Source organism: Nyctereutes procyonoides, unplaced genomic scaffold, assembly GCF_905146905.1.
Source record: "Nyctereutes procyonoides isolate TBG_1078 unplaced genomic scaffold, NYPRO_anot_genome, whole genome shotgun sequence".
Lineage (NCBI taxonomy): Eukaryota > Metazoa > Chordata > Mammalia > Carnivora > Canidae > Nyctereutes > Nyctereutes procyonoides.
The window spans coordinates 11,329,204-11,350,992 of NW_026575033.1; positions in this window are offsets into that span (position 1 = coordinate 11,329,204).

Genomic DNA, 21,789 nt, shown 5'->3' on the forward strand with positions numbered 1-21,789 from the left:
TTGTGATAGTCCAGCTCAGGGAACACAGCCTGACCTGCATTTTGGGCTCAGCAAATATGTTAAATGAGGGACTGAAATTACTTCACATTTTGGCTCAGCAAAAAGAGAGACAAAGAGAGACTTGAGTCCTGCACTGTCATATTCAAACACACTTTTCGCTTCCTGCAGGCCAAGGCAGTCTGGTTGCAGCAGGAGCCAGGTGGAAAGGGCAAAGAAGCCTCCCATGATCTGCAGGTTTGACCAAGGAGGGAACATATCCATAACCACATGAAACTAGCCTACAAAGAGCTCCTTGGTAAGATGATTTGTCTCCATGGCCTCCCACTTTTCTGAGTATCTTTAACACCCATAGATACCAGGAACCTTCCACAAGCTATCACATTCTGGTGTACAGATCCCTAGACACAGTTTTGGGAGTCTGACAGTTCTTTGTGATGATTCTGATTTTTCTTTTAGATAATATGATGAAAGTAATCTTAGCATTTTGATGACCAACTATCATCTTTGTGTCTATGATTGTGTTGGCAACAAGCAGTCACCAATGTCAAAATGACAACTGCCATTACATTCTCTTACCAACTCTAAAAGTAACTTTCCCTTTGTAGAGAAAAGTAACCAATGAAAGTAACCAATGAAAGTTTTTTTTTTTATGATTTTCCTTTTTATTTAATCAAAGACTGGTGGATAAACATAAATACAGCACAATTACTTCAGATCATTCTTCATATTGTATACACACAGACCGATGAACGTAATCTGAAAGAAACCTGCAGTCGGCAATGAAATGCATACAGCTTTTCTTTCCCTCGCTCAAAAAAATTTAAAAACACACAAACTTAGACTCTCATCAGCACACACTCTCCTGTGACAAATGATTCAGACATAAATAGTGGGTGCAAAGAAACTATATGCCAACATATGTAGAACCTTTGTTAATGAAAACCCCAAAGCAGCCGTAAGGATGAAGGTACATTCAGTGACTGGTAAGTAGCTGTGCCCCAAGGGGCGCCATCGACAGAGGACATGCTGCAGAGAAAAGCTATGTACACACACAATGAGAAAATAAACTGCAAGATCAACGCATGCATGTTTAATACTGGAAAAATCACAGCCCTCCAAAATTTCTTCACGTTTGTTATAAAAGCCCTCTGCACTCAACTAAAATTAAAATGATCTTAAAAGGATAATACTTGTAAAGTTTACTTAAGTCTTTTCAGCCAAATTTTCACAAGAATTTAATTAACATATTAAGGGTTTGATTTTGATGTGAAAACAACGATTTGGGGCAAATAATGTGCTACTTAATCATTAAGTCAGAAAAGAGTGGAGACAGACCTGGTTCACAGATGGCACTTTTGTGCATCACCAAGGCCAAATGATGTCAGGGCATGCTAGGGAAAGATGCTTTCCATGTGTTTATGTAACCTGCATTGAGGCAAAGTGGAAGCAATAACAACAAACTTTGATATACTATTAGAAATGAAGTGAATAAGCCATTTACTGTTTTCCTTCTGGAATCTGTTTTTTTTTTTTTTTTCATTATTTGCAAGACTGCAAATGAATTTCAGATATTTTCAGGTTCTAATTCCAGCAATAATTGGATTAGATATCCATTTAAAGTAGATTTCAATAATGCCATAATACTAACCTTGTTTTCAAAAGGCCAAACTGATGTAATAGTGTTGCCATATTCTACTATCAGCATTGTTTTGTTACCTTAATTGGTTTATTTACTTAATTATCATGAATCAGCAAAGTGTTTGTGGATACATGGGATTGTCAGCAAAATGACCTCAGAGGCTCTGGCCAGGTACACTGGATAATTTCTGTTTGCCCCTCAGATCTACTCTCTTCCCTTCTTTGTGACATGGGGAGGCCCACTGGCTTCCAATCCGGCTTAGCCAACGGGAGACACTTGCAGGAGACCAAAAGTGGAGGAGGGTGAGCTATTTTACTTCCTACCTTACTGTTGGACCACTGTGGCTTGGGATGCCCCTCTATTAAAGCTTCTGCTCCTGCTGGAGAACTTTTCCCTTGCAGCCCCTCTGTGTGTGGTCCCAGGAACAGTTCTCTTGCCCGACCCTTTCTGGGGCGGGGGTGGTAGTGGTGGTGGTGGTGGTAATAGCTTCTTACAATTGCTAGTGTTGAGGTACTACTGCAAGATTGGTTTTGGTTTCTCTAAACCCTACCCACTCCTTTGCTTTTTAAACTCTTCTCAATTACCCAATTTGAGTGTGTGATCTGAGTCCTATCAGAGCTGTGACACCCCTTTCAGAGTTGGCAGTGAGTTAGCTGGGATAAGGTGCCCCCACCTCCCAGGAAGACTGGTTTCAGGGGAAGGCAGCCTCCTTCTTTGGGAGCACAGCCTCATGATGCTAAAAGCATCCACTATGTCCTGCCCAAGCATATGGCCCATGCACGCCAGGAGAACAGGGAGAAACATATGGATCTATGAGCCTACGGTTTCCAGCTAGCACCACGGGACAGTCATTGGTGTCTACTTGAGTCCTTTTGATCAAAGTCTTGAGGTCATTAATAACCTGTTCAATATACTTCTGTGAGCAAGGATCTTAGGCAATTGGGTTATTGAAGTCAAAATGCAGATAGAGTCAAAACAGAACCAGACCTCGGGTTCCACTTTTTTAGTATTTTTTTTAAAGATTTTATTTATTCATGAGAGATGCAGAGAGAGAGAGAGGCAGAGACAGGCAGACGGAGAAGCAGGCTCCATGCAGGGAGCCCGACGTGGGACTCCATCCTGGGACTCCAGAATCACACCCTGGGCTGAAGGCGGCACTAAACCGCTAGGCCACCAGGGCTGCCCCACTTTTTTAGTATTAAACCTAATCCTGGCAATGTAGTTTTAGGGAACAAAAATCCATCACACTAAACTAATTAGTTTTCTTGGCTTGGGAATGTTGTTTGTATTTACTTTGTATATTAGTTTTGCTTTTATAGTTGTATAAGAGCAATAACAAGAAATTGTTATGGACTGAATAGTGTCCCCACCAGATTCATATGTAAAGCTCTAACCCTCCCTGTGATTGTATTTGGAGACAGGGCCTCCAAGGAGATAACTGAGGTTAAATGAGATCATTAGGGTGGGACCCTTACCTGATAGGACTGGTATCCTAATAAGAAAAGAAACTAATGATCTCTTTCAAACTATACATACATACAGAAAAATGACCATGTGGGGAGGCAGTGAGAAGGTGGCTGTTTACAGGCCAGGAAGAGAGGCCACACCAGAAACTGAGCTTGCTGGCACCTTGATCATGGACACCTAGCCTCCAGAACTGTGAGGAAAAAAATTCTGTTCTCCTAGGCCCATGTCTATGGTATTTTGTTGTGATAGCCCACACAGACTAATACAGAAATGTGCAATCAGTTTTGTTTGTACATGCTTAAGTAACATTACAATGAAAATAATTAAAGATGATGGCCAGATTCCAAGAGCAATGTTACCTGAGAAAGGGCTTTATATTTTTCAGATTTAATGAAAAAGGCTTTGTACTTAAAATCTGAGAGTGCTGGAAGCCATGATAACTGGATTTTAATTTTGGCTCTACAATTTACTGTGTGATGCTGGAGAGGCTAATTAACCTCTTTCTCATTTTTCTCTTTTGTAAAATGGGTATAATAATACTTCCTGTCTTTTATGGTTGTTGTAAGGAATAAAGGATTTAGATAATATAATGCATCAAAATACTTAGCATTGTATATGCAAACCTACGATAAAGCCCTGTCTTGTGTTTTAAAATTATCCATGCCATTTTGCCCCTAGTCTTCTTAATTCTGGTAAAATTTCCTAGTCAAACAAAAAGTTACTGATAGAGCCATGTATCTAACTTATAATCCTTGTGTGCTATTAGTAAATAGCTCTTATTATTAAAAAAATTTTAGGCAGAAATAAAGGATATAGGCCATTCTATAATTCCTAAGCAATTGGGATTTAGTAATGTTTTCACTAAGTAAGAAATCCTGAAATAAAAAAAAAAAAAAGACAGTGAGAGATATTCTAGGCAGGATTCAGGTTGGGCTGCTGGATCTAACAAAAGTGTAAATTATTTGCTTGCACAGTTGCTTGCTCCTTTGGTATAGAAGAGGTGCACTGGGCATTGTTTAACTGATGACTTTTCCAAGGACCCAAAGAATTAATTAAAAATGTAGATTTCTTCCTTTCTCTTATAATCCTTTTCACTATTGCTTATATTCTGGATGGGAAAAATTAGAGAGGGAGACAAACCATGAGATACTTCTAACTCTGGGAAACAAACAAAGGGTTGGGGGGATGGGGAAGTGGGTGGGGGATGGGGTAACTGAATGACAGGCAATGAGGAGGGCACTTGATGAGATGAGCACTGGGTGTTATACTATATGTTGACAAATTGAATTTAAATTAAAAAATGTAAAAAAAATACAGATTTCTTTTCATATTAGGCAACAGAATCATGAAACTCTCTGAAAGTAGATCACTTAAATCTGGAAAACTGTGTGGAGGTTCCTCAAAGAATTAAAAATAGATCTGCCCTACGACCCAGCAATTGCATTGCTGGGGATTTACCCCAAAGATACAAATGCAGTGAAATGCCAGGACATCTGCACCCCGATGTTTCTAGCAGCAATGTCCACAATAGCCAAACTGTGGAAGGAGCCTCGGTGTCCATCGAAAGATGAATGGATAAAGAAGATGTGGTTTATGTATACTATGGAATATTCCTCAGCCATTAGAAACGACAAATACCCACCATTTGCTTCGACGTGGATGGAACTGGAGGGTATTATGCTGAGTGAAGTAAGTCAATCAAAGAAGGACAAACATTATATGGTCTCATTCATTTGGGGAATATAAAAAATAGTGAAAGGGAATAAAGGGGAAAGGAGAGAAAATGAGTGGGAAATATCAGAGAGGGAGACAGAACATGAGAGACTCCTAACTCTGGGAAACGAACAAGGGGTGGTTGAAGGGGAGGTGGGCGGGGGGAGGTTGGGGTGACTGGGTGACGGGCACTGACGGGGGCACTTGATGGGATGAGCACTGGGTGTTATGCTATATGTTGGCAAATTGAACTCCAATAAAAATAAATTTTAAAAAAAGTAGATCACTTAAAGATGCACGCTTAGACTTTTTGGGCACTTGGTATCTCTGAGGTATATACCCAAAGTTTCAATTTTCAATAGGGAGGAATATAAGACAGAACATGGAAACCATAGGCAGGGATTTCCATACACCTTCCATATTAGTTTTCTTTGGCTGCTGTAGCAAATTGCCACAACCTAGTAGTTTAACACAACATAAATTTATTATCTTGTAGGTCTGGAGGTCAGAAATCTGCAATGGACCTCACCATGTTAATCACCAAGGTCTCAATAGGGCTGCTTTTTTTCTGGGGTTCCTAGGAGAGAATCTATTTCCTTGTAGCTTCTGGAGGCTACCTGCATTCCCTGGGTCCTGGCTCTTTCTTCCATCTGCAAAGATAGCAGCACATGGTATTCAAATCTTACTCTAACTCTGACCTTCCTGCCTCCGTCTTATAAGTACTTTTGTGATTACACTGGATAAAACTGAATAATCCAGGATAACCTCCCAATCTCAAAATTTTTAACTTAATCGTACCTGCGTACCTTTTGCCATCTAAGGTAACATACTCATAGGTATGTTAGGACATAGGAGGATAAGGACATAGACATCTCTGGGGGGCCATTACTCTACCTACCACACCATTTTAGGCTCTGTCTTACCTGGCTGGAAGTCAAACATGCTTCTATTGAGTACTACTTTGAGCTACATGTATGCTTACATTCAATGTGTGACCAGTGCTTTTTCTGCCAAATCAATTCCACAGGCATTCATGTACACCTTGAATGTAACTGGCATTGTTCTGAAATGCTTTTAGTGACAGCTATACACATTTCTCCCTGTCATCACACAAAAGGTCTAAAATCTACAGACTGTAGAGGCCCATTGACCTATGTGTAACACCTCCTCACCATGGCTGTTTACACATGATTATCACTTCTGGGTGTTCTCACACCTCATCAGGGAAAGCAGAGTGACTTGGACAAATAAGCCACTTAGAGCAGCTCAGAGAAATGTTGTGCACAATGTGAAGTAAGAACTGCTTGATGATAAAGCTGGAAGCTAGGCTCTTGCATCATACATTATAATGCTTACTACTTTCAAATGGTAAGATCTCTGCACTGACACTTAAAATGCTCAGCATCTGCCAATTTCGAAAATTTCCAGAGTGGCTCCTTAAGAACCAAAGGCAAGGAAAAATAACCTTGAGAAGTCACAGCAAATTTAAATGAAGTTCTGACAAATAGTTTTAGAAGCCTGTGGAAAATAGAGCTTGTTGCTGCTTTTGAGAGGATTGCATTCCAAGAGATGATGAATCCAACTGCATTTCCTCCAGACAGTGAAAAATGAATTATGATTTGAACAGGAATATTCTGCAAAGTACAAATTAATACAGTTCTGCTTTTATAGCATGTGTCACTATTAATACATGCCCTTGGTCCAAGACCAATTGGTACATTTCACTGGAAGGAAAACCTGGGACCTCTGAAGAAGAAGTTGTATACCTGTTTTCAAATCATCTTGTATTAAGTTTTACTACTTGCACTTTGAGAGAGCAGAGAACTAAGTACATGTTTGAAGAAACTGACAAGCTTACATGGGCAACGTGACAGTCCACATCAGATCAAACAAGCCTGCAGACAGGTAGTAAGGTCTAGTCCGTAACAGTGGACGGTTAAGATGAGGGAAGTACAGGTCATAAAACACTGCAACAGCTCAGAACCATTCCTGGAGTTTCATTCCATGAAACTGAGGCCCTGGAACTTCACAATGACTGATGTGGAAAGAATGGAGCGGATCAGGATCTCCCGATCTGGGCCCTGGCATTTGTCTCCAGGATGTGCCATGACAGCAAACTTCAGCTTAATCTAATTTGTCCAATACCTTCAACACAAAACAAGCCTTCACCATCCCACCTACTTCTTTGGTTCCCATCTCAAGTTTGTTTTTCCCTTGTGTATTCTTATTTCCAGTTCAGCTTTTTAATTTTTAGTTGTTTTCAGCAGTAGGGTAGATACGAGTCCACCACACCTCTGAAAACAGAAGACCTAATTTCCTTGAATATTGAAAAGACCTTAAATAATAAACACAAGTAGATTGATATAATGTTTCTGAAATGTAAAGAGAAAATCTATTGTCACTTTTATTCTCTAGTTATTAACATAGTTTCTTGGTGTGATAATGGCATTTACAGAGCTAGGGGAAGCAGATTGCCATCACAGGATGGCTGAATTTACTGTTAGAAGATTAGGACTGAGAGCTGATTACTTATCGCACACAGATTCAAGACTGAGACACAAGAATTCTATGAGCTGCAGGTGAATATTCTGAGAATCTAGTCATGCCTACCATGTCAGTGAAGAACCCCAAATAGACAAATGCCCTTTTGCTCAGGTAAGTTTTGCCCCCAGTGTATCATGCTTTTTTGAGTTTCAGCCTCATTCAATTTTACTATAACCTCTTTCATCTTTTTTATCTCCTGATTTGGTTAGATAAAATTTTGTAGTCTGCACTCAGATTTCAGCTACTCTTTTTGATATGTAGATAGAGGAAATGATTTCTGCACATCCAATTGAGGATTAACCCTCTTCATATTTTATGTCATTTTTTCAAGCCAGATAAGAAAATATTCACAAAACATCTATCTAGCAAGTTACTTATATTCCCAATATATGATCAATGATAGGACAAACAATTCGATTTATAAGTGGACAAAAAATGTGAATAGACACTTCTCCCAAAGAATATATATGAACAGCCAATAAGCACACAAAAAGAAGCTCAATGTAATAAGTTATCAGTGTTAAACTCTCAAGTCAGAGACTGTGAAAACTCTGAGCTTTATTCTCTTTGCAAGTTAAGAAGTAAGCCTATTACAGTTTGATGGATACTGGCAGAAGAACATGAAGCATCTGGGTCAGAAAAAATGATTACTTTTAGCAATAGTTGTAGCCAAAGGTAAACTTTTGTCTCTGTTCCCTGAGCCTCAACTCTCGAAGGACCATGTGCTCAAAGTTAGGTGTTTCCTACACATAGAGTGGGAGGCATTTCTGGAGTAGAACCCAGAGATTAGGAAATTTCTTGTGGTCTTATTCAGGGGCTACTAGAAAACTTGCTTATCCTCTCCTCCATGGAGAGTCATTCTCTTATTACCCTGCATTATAAGCAAATTTGCTCTGTGTAGAGGAAGGAGACAGCTCTATCTTTACCATAATAGTAATGTAATGTATATAAGGAATCTAAGTGAATCTGCTCCAGGAGGAGTCACTTCATCTGTCCAAGGCTCTTTGTTTATACAAATGTTCTTGCAAAGATTGCTCAAAGCAAATTGGCTGTTAATGCCTACACATTTAGAAATTTAAGATTCGAGAGGAATGGTCTCACACACTAAAACATGATTTTAGGTCACTCACCAAACAGGTTGGCGTAGCACTATTTTGGGTCACAGAAGGAGCCAGATGCAACAATTTATTCCTTACCTTAGGAGTGATATTTTGACATGCTCTATATCACTAGGCCTCTAGAAACATCACTGAGGTGGAAGGCCCCTGGAAATCTGTAAGATTTACTTTCGCTTTCTGACATGCAGTGTCTTACCAATATATCTAGTATAGTTGTTACTTCCTGATCACCAGACACAATCAGCATAACATCAGCAATGCAATGGGCCAGCATGATGTCTTGTGGAGGGGAAAGGTGATCAAAGTCTCTGGGGTAAGACTTATGACAAAGAGATGGAGAGTAGACATATCCCTGAGGTAGGACAGTGCGGGTGAATTGCTGGCCTTGACAGATGAGAACAAATTGCTTCTGGTGATCTTTACTAATAAGAACAAAGGAAAAAGCATTTGCTAGGTCAATAGTTGTGTACTAGGTACCAGGGTATGTGTTCTTTCGCTCAAGCAATGAAATCCGTATGTGGAACAGCAGTTATATTTAGAGTGACCACCTGATAAATCCATTGTCGTTCTTCAAGATCCATCTGTCTACTACACAGGCAAAATAGTCAAGTTGAATATGGATGTGGTGAAAATCACCACCCCTGCATCTTTCAAATATAATGGCATTTTCTCTGTAGTCCCTTCAGAAATGCAGTATTGTTTTTTATTTACTCTCTTCATATGTAGAGGCAATTCTAGTGACTTCCATTTGGCCTTTCCTATCTTAATAATGCCTACTCTGTGGACCAGGTAACCAGTGGTTGATTTTGCCAGTTCCTAAGTAGGTCTACTCCAATTATGCAGTCTGGAACTGGGTAGGTTTGAGGATCTACTAAGTCCAATGTGGGACTGATCTGAACTAAATCTATTTATCACCTGCCATCCAAAAGCCCCTGTTCTCACTGGTGGTTGATAATGCCACTGGTGGTGGCATTTTGGGTCCCCAGGAATTAATGTCAGTTCAAAGCCAGTGTCAAGTTATCCCCAAGAAATCAAATTATTTCCCTTTTCCCAATTCACAGGCTCCATATGTCCCTTAGGGGGAGAGTCTGAAAGACAGTACAGATCTTTTTGGCAGTTCAGTGGGTTGTTTTCTTCAGGGGGGTTGTCCCCTTACCTTCATCCATGGTCTGGATTTGAAGGCTGGAAATTAAGTGAGTAACTATTTTAGTGATTCAAGTCAGACTTCTATTTACTTGACCTGGAATTTTTTTACTTACATAGATCAGGTAGGAATTTAGTAGGCTGCCCATCTATTTCTTTTCTAGAGACACTGAGATCAACTAGACAATGCCATTGGTCTCGGCCAGTTAGACTATTTTGATTATTGTTTTGGTCCCACCGTCTATTACAGTAACCACACTCACGTTGTTTTTGGCAGTTAAGTGCCACCTCTTAGCCCCTGCCACCCTGAGACTTCATAATTTACATTGCATTTAGAGATCTCAATTTAGTGGTAGCAATTCCCCCTGTAATTTCTGATCTACAGAGAAGGGCAACCATAGAGCTATTCAAGGATGCTGGAGCTCCCCTCCCAAATCTGTCTCTCACAATCGTAGTAAAAAGTGTGTTCTCTGGTCTCTCCCAGGGTGGGTGAGCAGGATTTATATGGTAAATCCATATTAACATTCTTATGTCCCTAAATCTTTAATTAACTTCCTCTGTAACATACCAAAGCAGTTCTAACATTTGGCTACTTTGGTCCATATTTCAGTTAAACGAACAGAGCTCTTCCTAACCTCTCATGCTGAAACACTGAATTCAGAATTCTGCTTAGCGAGCCCATCTTCATAATTTTAGCCTCACTCAACTTTTTATTTCTTCCAACTTCATCCCACATCTTTAAGATCCATTCCCACACACACTCCCATTCCCTATCTATGTAAATTAGAAAGATCACACAGTTCTCTTGGCATGTATCATACCTCCTCACATTTTGGACTCCAGGTAGGAAAAAAAAATAGGTATAAAGGACTCCCCTGGGATGACTGATGGAATTTGAGTATGAATTGTGGATTAGGCGCTAGAATTCTATATTATATATTCTGAGTTTGACCTTTGTGCTGCAATTATTTGTGTTCTTGTTCTTAGGACATACACACAAATCTGAGCAAAAATAGCCTACCAATTCTTTAAAACATAGCCAACAGTGAATTTCATTCCCAGGCTTCAATCATACCATTATTATGTAGCTCCTGATTTTTTTTTTCCAAAAAAATTGTTTCCTTTCTTACCTTTTAAAGCTGACATTTAAAATGTTTCATCATAAGTTTTACTGAGGAGAACTATACAAATCTGGTAAATAAGATGAAAAGTTGATTATTTGAACTTTTAATATCTTGCTAGGAGCATTTTCTAATTATCCAGTCAGAGGATAATCTGACTCTTCAGGGGATAGAAGTCTGACTTAGTTTTGTTCTTGATTGGGGCCAAGTCATTTTATAATTCTGTCAAGTTACAAGTTAGCTGGTAGAAAAATGATAAGGTATGTGAACTTTTCTAGTCTGTCTGCCACAGCAGGTAACCTTATGGGTTATGATCTTATTGCCCCAAAGTATATTAGCCAATTTTGTTTCTAATATACCTATACTGTTTAAGTGTTCCTTTTTTCACTGACTACATAAAATCCCAGTTTCTCATTTCCTGTTTAAAACAGACTTGTCTCATGATAGTTCCTTCTGTAATGGGTTAACTAAAACTTTGACTCATCTATTTATATGGTTTTTAACTTCTATTTGTATAATAATTACATTTTTGACATTTTGTGAGTTGTGCTTTGACAGTTCAAGTAGTCATAAAATATGTAATTATAAAAATTAAAGTAAAACTGCTAAATCACTCTTTTGATCTATCTAGATGAATCCAAATACCATGGCAATTTAATAACTACCATCATTCATTTTAAAAATACAGGAACGATCTATTCTTCAACAATCAGAAGCTTTAAATCATTGCTTTTCCTCCTTAATTCATGCCCAGAATTCTCAGAAGTCATTTATTAATAATTCATCATACCTCTTGGCAAATAAGTGTATATATATAATATGTATATATGTATATAAAGATATATATGCAAATATATATACATTTTTACTTACATACATATAAAATTGTTTTAAAATTTTTCCTCTGACTCTGAGGCTTTAAATTTTAAAAAATCAATTTATCATTATAATTATTATGACCAAAACAACAGCTACATGTTACATTTTTTAAAGATTGTATTTATTTATTCATGAGAGACACACAGAGAGGCAGAGACATAGGCAGAGGGATAAACATGCTCCCTGTGGGGAGCCAATGCAGGACTTGATCCCAGGACCCCAGGTTCACAATCTGAGCCAAAGGCAGACACTTAACCACAGGGCCACCCAGGCGCCCATATGTACTACATTTTTTAAAAAAACTATTAAATATAAGAAACTATTTTGTTGGAAATGCAACTCAATGAGATTGGTGGAGTGTGTTTATATGACTTTTATATATCCATGGATGAATATTTATTGCTATTTTAATTTTTATTGACCAATAAGTAGACAAAAATGGAGGAGATATTATAGCATCTTAATTCTTTGAAATCCTGAGTTACATGCCAAAAATTACATAGCAATTTATTCTTCCAAAATGATGTTTAGTGATCTACTAGCTAGTACTAATTCCACTATATCATCTTTCAATTTTGTTGACAGCAAAGAACTAGAAACCACCTCACCTATATAAGGACTTTTACTTAGTCATTTCCCATTGCTGACACCAAGATTTTGAATGGATCCTTCATTTTGCACTTGGAGGTTTGCCTACCCAGAGCAACATATCATAGTTAAATCAGGGATAGGAGAGTGATAGGCCTTCCTTTCACAAGAGTAAAAGGAGGGATGGGGAAGAAGCAGCTAAGCCTGCACTACCAAGGGTACATATGCAAGTGCAGATCTGGAAACTGATCCTGTTAAACATCATAACCACTTATGTAGTTTGAAGCCTGCTACTCTAGATAATTTAGCTTATGACTTTGTGATGCTGCCAAGTAGGACTCCCTCAGGCACCAATGCCAATTTTTCAATGGGTGTAAATGACTTCCCAGTACAGGTGCACTGAACCCACCATATTGGTTGTGTAATTAACCTCAAATAACCTGCGAATATAGTTTCAAAGAGAAATTTACAAAATGAAGAAAACACAACCTACAGATTTATATCAGAATTTGACAAAATTTTTTTGATGGAAAAGCAATTTAAGATGAAAAATATTCTGTATTATTAGAAGCTAATAGTGATATTTTATTCTGGCATATTAATGCAGAAAGTTGCACTGACTCACTTGCCTGGAATTGAGAGCAGAATATCCTGTCATGTCCCCAGTGCAGTGATATGAAGAAAGGCAGTCAACCAAAGAAAGTTAGCAGAACACACTAGTGTTTGAATAGTCTAACCAGAGATATCATTATTTGCGGGATAATCAGTTCAAACAACATAAGAGGGGAAAACTATATTTTCCCCTTCTCCTCCCAATAAGCTTTTAAGGAAGGCAGCCCAGGTAGCTCAGCAGTTTAGTGCCGCCTTCCACCCAGGGCCTGATCCTGGAGATCCGGGATCGAGTCCCACATCAGGCTCCCTGCATGGAGCTGCTTCTCCCTCTGCCTGTGTCTCTGCCTCTCTCTCTCTTTCTCTCTCTCTCTCTGTCTCTCATAAATAAATAATAAAATCTTTTTAGAAAAAGGAATTTATACTTAAATTTCAGCAAGTTATCAGTTTCTATTCACCTTGTTAGATTCACATATTGGTTCTAAAATTATTACCAAAGATTTTTTTTTTTAATAGGCTCCATGCTGGGCATGGAGCCCAATGAGGACTTTGAACTTACTACCCTGAGATGGAGACCTGAGCTGAGATCAGTAGTCCAACGCTTAACTACCAGTCTGTTCTCTGTATCTGTGAGGTGTTTTTTTTTTTTTTTTAATTTCTGCATATCAGTGAGATCATACTGTATTTAGTTTTCTCTTATTTCACTTAGCATAATGCCCTCAAGGTCCATCCATATCATTGGAAATGACAATATTTCCTTTTTTATTACAGCTGAATAATATTCAATAGTATATATACCATGATTTTTTTAAAGATTTTATTTATTCATTCATGAGAGATACACACACAGAGAGAGAGAGAGGCAGAGACACAGGCAGAGGAAGAAGCAGGCTCCATGCCAGGAGCCCGACGTGGGACTCGATCCCGGGTCTGGCTTCATAATTTCTGTTGGTAAGTCAGTTGTTGTCCTTGTATCTCCCTGGAATTAAGACTTATTTTTTTCTGTTTTTAAAATTTACTCTTTTCTTTGGTTTCCAGGAATGTTATTAGTGTGTGTAGTTGTGGTTTTACTAATATTTTTAAGGTCTTGTGTTTATAGAGATTCTTGAATCTGTGGCTAATATCTTTCATCAGTTTTAGGAAATTATCAGTCATTTGTCCCTTCAAATATATTTTTGTCTCATTCTCTCTTTTCTTTCCTTATAATACTCCAGGTATATATATATTACAGCATTCACTCCACTAATTATAGTTTATTTTTGTGTTTTCCATCCTTATTCTTTGTGGTTTGAATTGTGGATTGTTTCAAATGGCTTGAAGTTCCAGTTCTTTTTTTTTTCTGCCGTGAATTTTTTCTTATTCTTAAAATCAGTAAAAGGAATTTTAAGATATAGAATTTCCATTTGACTTTAAATAGATTCCAGTATTATGGCAAAATTCTCTATTCTTCATCTATCTTCTGGATTATCTGTTTCTGTTGTTTTATCTTTTGATAATCAGTTATTTTTTTCCTGTTTCCTGCCATGCCTGTTATTCTTTGATTGAATGCTGGGCATTTTATATGAAATACTATATCAACTGTGGGTGATTTTATCTCCCCTAGAGATGATTTAATTTCCTTTTAGGAGATAAACTGGAGGCAAAAATTTTATCTAATCAGGGCTTGAGATGATTCAAGCAGGATTCCAGGCTTTCTGAGAACTGGTCATTCTGTTCATCTAGGTCTTGGCAGTTTATAAGAGTCTCAGCTGAAAACATGAAATATTTACCGGATCCCTCTTCCTTGTCTTATCCTTACCTGCAATTTTACCTCCCCTAAACTCTTGTTCCATCATGTAGCCATTTAGTAACTATTTTCTGCTTAATTTCTTGGCCTCTTGACCCAGAGTAGTTTATGATGTGGCAAATTCTTTGAGGAAAAATGTAGTATAGAATGATGCAGAATGTTGTACTCACTTTTCTGTGGCTTCCTTTACTTTAGGATCTTAGTCCTTCAAGTTTGACTGCCTTATTAATCTTGCATTCATTTTTGACCTCTAACTGGAAAAATTTCTAGGCAGTTATTTTCTGCTCAACCTCAATCTTTTGCATTAAAAACAAGCGATTCCCTGAGGGAAAGGGGGACAAAGACAGTCCAGCTCACCTAGTATATTGTCCTTTACTCTTAATTATTTATTGCTGTGTAATAAATTATCATAAACTTAGAGACTTAAAAGACAGATTATGTCAGTTCTCAGGGTCAGGAGTCCAGACATGGCTTAGCTGAGTCCTCTGCTTCCAGCTCTCTCATGAGACTGCAACTAAGGTATCAGCTAGGGGTAGAATTTCATCTCAAGGTTTGATCAGGAAAGAATCTACTTCAAACTTGTTCAAAGGCTGTCAGAAGGTTTTAGTTCCTTGCAGGCTATTAGACAGAGGGCTTTACTTACTGGCTAGCTTTTGTCCATAGAATGTCCTCAGTTCCTTGCCTTATGGGCTAATCCAACACTTTCTTCAAAGTATACAAGCTGAGAGCATAATAGACTCAGCTGGTAGGATGATAAGTTATAGTCCTATGTAATAGAATCACAGAAAGGACAGCCTTTGCAATATACTAGTTATTGGCAAATCACAAGTCACACTTGAGAGGATTACTCAAAGGCATGAATACCATGAAACAAGGATCATTGGGATTCATCTGAAAGTCTATCATACCTACCCTGCATGTTCTGCCTGCCTTAGCCAATTTTTGATAACCAGATTCAAAAGCTTCCTCCCCTCCCCCCTACCAAAAGTACATGTATACTGTTTTTTATAGTTTTCCTTGATGGAAAATTTGGTCTAGTATGTTACCTCATCAGTGCTGCAAGTGGAAAAACAGTATATATGCACTTAGTTCTATTGTGGGAAAAAATAGATAACACAAAATTTACCATTTTAACCATGTTATGTCATATGCAATTCAGTAGCATTTAGTGCATTTAGTGTTGTGCAACCATCATTGCTACCTAATTCTAGAAAATTTTTATCACCCCATGCCAGAAACTTTATATCCATTAATCAGTCACTCTGATTCCCTCTCCTCCAGGCCCTGGAAATGGCAAATCTTCTGTGTCTATGAATTTCTCTATTCTTAATAATTCTTTTGTATCTGGCTACTTTCATTTTGTATAATTGAAAACAAGTTTCATCCATGTCATAGCATGAGTCAATACTTCTTTTCTATTTATGGCTGAATGATAGTCAATTTCTGAGTATGCTATATTTACTTTTTATTTTTTAATAATAAATTTATTTTTTATTGGTGTTCAATTTGCCAACATACAGAATAACACCCAGTGCTCATCCCGTCAAGTGCCCACCTCAGTGCCTGCCACCCATTCACCCCCACCCCCAGCCCTCCTCCCCTTCCACCACCCCTAGTTCATTTCCCAGAGATAGGAGTCTTTATGTTCTGTCTCCCTTTCTGATATTTCCCACACATTTCTTCTCCCTTCCCTTCTATTCCCTTTCACATTATTTATATTCCCCAAATGAATGAGAACATATGTTTGTCCTTCTCTGATTGACTCATTTCACTCAGCATAATACCCTCCAGTTCCATCCACGCTGAAGCAAATGGTGGATATTTGTCTTTTCTAATGGCTGAGTAATATTCCATTGTATACATAAACCACATCTTCTTTATCCATTCATCTCTCTATGGACACCGAAGCTCCTTCCACAGTTTGGCTATTGTGGACATTGCTGCTAGAAACATCGGGGTGCAGGTGTTCCGGCACTTCATTGCATCTGTATCTTTGGGGTAAATCCCCAGCAGAGCATTTGCTGGGTCTAGGGCAGATCTATTTTTAACTCTTTGAGGAACCTCCACACAGTTTTCCAGAGTGGCTGCACCATTTCACATTCCCACCAACAGTGTAAGAGGGTTCCCTTTTCTCCGCATCCTCTCCAACATTTGTGGTTTCCTGCCTTGTTAATTGTCCCCATTCTCACTGGTGTGAGGTGGTATCTCATTGTGGTTTTGATTTGTATTTCCCTGATGGCAAGTGATGCAGAGCATTTTCTCATGTGCATGTTGGCCATGTCTATGTCTTCCTCTGTGAGATTTCTGTTCATGTCTTTTGCCCATTTCATGATTGGATTGTTTGTTTCTCTGGTGTTGAGTTTAATAAGTTCTTTATAGATTTTGGAAACTAGCCCTTTATCTGATACGTCATTTGCAAATATCATCTCCCATTCTGTAGGTTGTCTTTTAGTTTTGTTGACTGTATCCTTTGCTGTGCAAAAGCTTCTTATCTTGATGAAGTCCCAATAGTTCATTTTTGCTTTTGTTTCTTTTGCTTTCATGGATGTATCTTGCAAGAAGTTACTGTGGCCAAGTTCAAAAAGGGTGTTGCCTGTGTTCTCCTCTAGGATTTTGATGGAATCTTGTCTCACATTTAGATCTTTCATCCATTTTGAGTTTATCTTTGTGTGTGGTGCAAGAGAGTGGTCTAGTTTCATTCTTCTGCATGTGGATGTCCAATTTTCCCAGCACCATTTATTGAAGAGACTTTCTTCCAGTGGATAGTCTTTCCTCCTTTATCAAATTTACTTTTTATTTACACCGATATCATGCTGTAGATCTCATTATGCTTCTTACTCTGTTTTGACTCATCTCCTTTCTTAAAAGGTTATTTTCCTTGAGTTATAATGTACCTTAAAATTTCCTAATATTAAGTGCACAGTTAGAGGAACTCTGAAAAATACATGCATTCATGAAACTACCACCATCATCATTACATAAAACATTTTCATCTTTCAAAATGTTCCCTCATATCTCCTATTGTCAATCCCATCTGCCTACTGGGGCCCTAAGTGTCCACTGATGTGCTTTTTGTCATGATAGTTTTGCTTTTTCTAAAATTTCATATAAATGAAATCAGAAGTACAACATCCAAAGAATGGGATTTACATAGATAATATAGAAATTAGAGAGCAGAAATTATCAAAGAAATAATTTTCTCCAATCTTCTAATTGAAAGGCTCTATTCTGTCTAGCATAATAAAAAAAAATGCAACAAGCAAAACATAAGAACCTCCTACACTTACACACAACAATGTGAAATTTAATAGAACCAAGGATAAAGGGATAATCCAAAAGATCCATGAAGAAAACTATAGAACTCTTACACAAAAGGAAGAATAAGATGGGCTTTAAGCAATTCTAAATGTCTGAATCAGGGGGATCAATACCATTAATGTGCTAGGAAATTTATTTAGGACTTGGAATGTTATACAAGCCACACTATCAGTCAAGTATGAGGAACCAGTAAATATGTTAGTAAATATGCCAGGATGCAGAGATTGTATTTCTCATGCACTATGTACTACTTCTTAGGAAGTTACTCCAGTTCCAGCCAAATGAGATAGTAAACAAAGGAAGGGATCCAGAAAACAATGTCTCCTACTAAGTTGAACAATAAAGGTTCCAGAGGGACAGAATGCAGCAGGCCTAGAGAAAAGCAGTCCAGACTGCAGCAGGAAAATGGGACAACCCAGAAGGGAGATCTGGAGAAAAAGAAAATCCATAGACCACACAGTACTGTTGAGATGCTGGATGAACTTAAGAATGTGATAAAGGGGGATCCCTGGGTGGCGCAGTGGTTTGGCGCCTGCCTTTGGCCCAGGGCGCGATCCTGGAGACCTGGGATCGAGTCCCACGTCGGGCTCCCGGTGCATGGAGCCTGCTTCTCCCTCTGCCTCTCTCTCTCTCTCTCTCTCTCTCTCTCTCTCTCTCTCTCTCTGTGACTATCATAAATGAATAAAGAAAATTTAAAAAAAAACCCTTAAAAAAAAAAGAATGTGATAAAGGGAGGAAATGCTAGCAAGGCAATTAGTATTTTGGAAAATAAAAGCTGTAAAGGAAAGAAACATCATAACACAGCCCTGCAGTGAATATTCACATGGGCATGATAATGTAAATATGTCATTGATATTTAAAACTTGAAAAATCTCCCTACAGGAAAGGAACAAAACAGTTATTATTACAGAATAGCATATACAAATTGTAAAAGTAAAAGCACATTTGACAAAATTTGGGAAGGCGAGAGAAATGGAGAGAAGAGAAGGAAAGAGTAGGAAGACTATTATCCTTATAGTCTGAAGGGTGGAAAGGAAATAACTAGAATTGATTCTATAAGAAATAGTTTAATTACTTGAAGTTAAAAAAGGTAGAGAGGTACACATAGGTGATGTAACTGTATTAGGAGGAGGTGGGGAATGCAGGTAACGGGATCCCTAAAGTTGCTAAGCAAAAAAATGATAGTGAAAGTATATTTTCTAAATATACACAGGTGAACACCAGAAGAATTAGAAACTAGTGCTGAAAAGTGCTTGCCCTGGGGATCTGGACCGGGGGAGGACAGGATCAGGGAAAGAACATTTGCTTTTAATTACAGACCTTCTGTACTACTTGATTCTTAAAACTATATGTATGTGTTTTTTCAATAAAATGTGAAAGCACTAACATTTTAAAAGCAGTGAAATTAAGAAGATGGTGCTGATTTGAGAACTAAGGTTTAAATTTATGCAGAATTTGGTGAACTGTAAATAGAGTTAGATTTTTGTCCTAGGTGATGGTAAGATCTTGAAGAATTTTTATCAAGGTAAAAGCTTATAGCAATATGCATACTAGAGAGAGATTTTGAGGGATTGATTAGTGTGGTGTAAGATTAGAGACAGGAATTAGTAAGGATGCCATTGCAGTAGATCAAGTAAGAGGTGACAAGGGCCTTGGCTAAAGCAATGGAGTAGAATGCAAGGAAGAAGGCTGGTTTGGACACTGGGAGTTTGGTGGAGCCATTCCCAGAGGCAAAGGATAAGAGACGGCAAGCTGATTTAGGAAAGAGGAAGGTAGAGTTTAGATTTGGTCATATTGCATTTGAAGTGCTTAAAGTGGCCTCTGGAAGGCCATTGGGCCAGTTAGGAATGTGAGTGTATAGCTCTGCCAGGATGTTTGGGGGAAAAACCACAAAACTACCTATGATCCACAGAACCCATGATTGTGGGTTAAATCACTCAAATACAGAAGGAGGATCCATGGGCCATAATAAAAAATGTCAAGGTTAATTGACAGTAGGCAGAGGAAGAGAAGCATCTGGGGACTGCCTCAGAGAACATTAGCCCATCCTGATCAGGACACACTTCTCTTAACCTAAGCACCACTTTTGAGGTTAAGATTTACCCTTTATTTTTCAGAACTCCTGGTATAGACACAGTATGAAACCCACTTTATTTTCACACTCCCTATCACAACTGTCTTGTTACGTGGCAAAAAAAGTGGCAATTATTTAGTGACAAACATAACTGTAGAAAATAACCAGAAAACCTAATGAAATTTTCATCTCTCACTTAATTGTTATGTGGTATACAATTTTAGTTGGATAAGTAAGAGTAGTTGGCACTTGGTCAGTACATTTACTGGTACTTATTTTTCATGTAGTCCTTGGCTATCTTGTCTTGGTTATCTATTTCAATACAAGCAAGTTAGCTCCTTTCCTCTTATAATATTACAAGCAACTAAATCTTTGGAAAAAATAACAACAATCTGGACATGAAGTCCATTTGGTAAACATGAAAACAAGGGCTTAAAGGGTTCAGCTGCACTATAACATGCAAAAAGTGATAATATCTCCATGGAAACCAATTATGCTTCACTTTCTCACGGCCACCAATATTGGGAGAACTGGGATCATAAAAACCAAAGTAAACTCTGAGTTGACAGATGGGTCATAAATATCAAGTGTTTGCTCTCAGTGGAGGCATGAAGTCTCCTGCAAGATGATCTATATCACAAACACTTGAGCACACAGCTTCCATATGTCGCATATGCTATAAGACAGCTCTATTCCTCTTAACCCAAACTCAGCATCCTGCCTCATTACTGCACAATAACAGTGTGATGAATGATGTTTCTTTTATTATTTCACAGCACTTGATTTATATGTTTTCATCTTAAATGGGTCCACAGAAATAGTAATTTAAATCACTTTGTTGACCTGAGGTTGAATGATAGGTCATTCAATCAATACACTCACACCCACACACAGACACACATACGTACAGAAGGAGAGAGAGAGAGAGAGAGAGAGAGAGAGAGAGAGAGAGAGAGAGAGAGAGAGAAACTGATAATAATGATTAATATGGAAATCCATCCATACTCAGCACAAAGAAAGAACCCTAGTAGATAGATGTTCATTGCCATTAACTCAGCCAGGTTCTCCTAGAACAATCATTTTTTCAAATCAACATATACAGAAAGAAACATTCTGACTCTGCAGTTTTAAGTGGAAAAAACAAATGAGAAAGTCCAAGAGATAGTGGGAGGTACAATCTTGTATTAGAATTTGGCCTTGTTTAGCATTGATTTAGGAGTCCCCATTGGGCTAACCAGGTTAGCTAATGAATTTTGGAGAATGTAGAAGTAGTAGTATGAGGGTTTCTCTAAGACTGAATAATAAACACTTCATGATTTTGCTATTATGAGGAGAACTGATCTATGTCATGGTCTGGAATAGAGAGTGATAATTTTGTTTAGATAGTAAAACAACCAGAAATCAAATAATTTATTTTAGAGATCCACAAATATTGAATTTATTTCCTCGTGAAGCCAGGAACCATTTCAGATGTGTGAAATGATGTATTTGGAAAAAGAATGCAAAAGATTTAGCAAGATAACAGAATTTTCTGTAAATATCTGTCTACTATTAATTCATTAAATGTGGTCACATCTACTGACTTTTGTTAACAGATAAGCAGTGACAGCTTCCACATGCATGAACACTATTTACGGGAGAAAAATATTAAAATTAAGAAAATAGTTCATCTACTTTCCCCCCACATAATTTTATGGGAAAATACTACTGTTAAAAGTTGAGCACTAGAATACATTAGCCCATTTCATTGGGAAACTACTCTGTAGGAATACCTTTTTGAGAATCACTGT